Here is a 1,053-nt window from a genome sequence, read left to right as displayed (position 1 = left end):
AAAAAAAAAAAAGGAGAGGGACGGGACGGGCAGGGATATCTGTGGCTCCCCCAGCCTGTCCGGTGCCCCCCCTCCCCCGCCCACAGGCCAAACCCTGGAAATGGAAGAAGAAGTCATGAAGAAGTTCCATGAGGTGGCCGGGGAGTACGGGCTCTCGGGAAAGGACATGCCCCTTCTCCCATGGGATAGTGAGTGTCCTGGGCCTCAAGGTTCGGCCTCCCCAGTCTGTCCACCAACCCCCTGGTCCCCTGCCTTCCCAGACTCATCTCTTTCTTTGTCCACAGTGAGGTGCGTGAACTTGCTGCACGGGGTGAGCTCCTCCCCCCCTTTCTGAGCCAGGCCTGGCCGGCCTTCCTGGGGGTCTCCATCTAGCACCCCTCTCCATCACACATGGGTCAGCGGTCTCTCTGGGTCAGCTCGTCCTCTGCCCACAGTGGCTGGGCTGCGGGTGGGGGTCCAAGGGGCCCGTCCTGCAGCACCTGACGCCGCCCCGTCCCGCAGGGAGGTGCGCCAAGCTCCTAAAGGAGGTGAGCTTTGCCCTGGGCCGTGCTGAGCCCCCCAAGCTGAGTCTCCTGACCTGACAGGATCCCTGAATCACTCTGGATCCGGGGGCCTCCAGGGTGCGGACACCAGGCTGCCAGAGGGGTCCCCAGAGGCTGGGGGCTCCAGGACAGGGCCGGGAGAGGGAAGGGAGGAGGGTGGGCCCTCGTTCCGCCTTTCCAGACAGCAGGGCACTCACATCCTGCCTGGGTGGGGACACGGGCCCTGTGGGCACCATGTCGGGTTCCCCGTGTCCCACAGGCTAGCCCATCCCCCACAGGATCCCCTCTGTCTCTGCACAGCCCCGAGAGGTGGGNCCCTCTGTCTCTGCACAGCCCCGAGAGGTGGGAACTATGACCCTGCCTTGCAGGTAGAGAAACTGAGGCCCGCGGAGGCTTTTTGCTCACGGTCATGCAGCTGGGACACGGCCCTTCCCCCCCTCCCCCGTGGCCCTAACCACTGCCCCGAGGGGCCTCTGGGGCCAGGCAGGGCCCTGAGGCCCTGCCCTTCTGT

Source organism: Ailuropoda melanoleuca, unplaced genomic scaffold, assembly GCF_002007445.2.
Source record: "Ailuropoda melanoleuca isolate Jingjing unplaced genomic scaffold, ASM200744v2 unplaced-scaffold9200, whole genome shotgun sequence".
NCBI classification, from domain to species: Eukaryota; Metazoa; Chordata; class Mammalia; order Carnivora; family Ursidae; genus Ailuropoda; species Ailuropoda melanoleuca.
Note: the sequence above shows the minus strand (reverse complement) of the source record.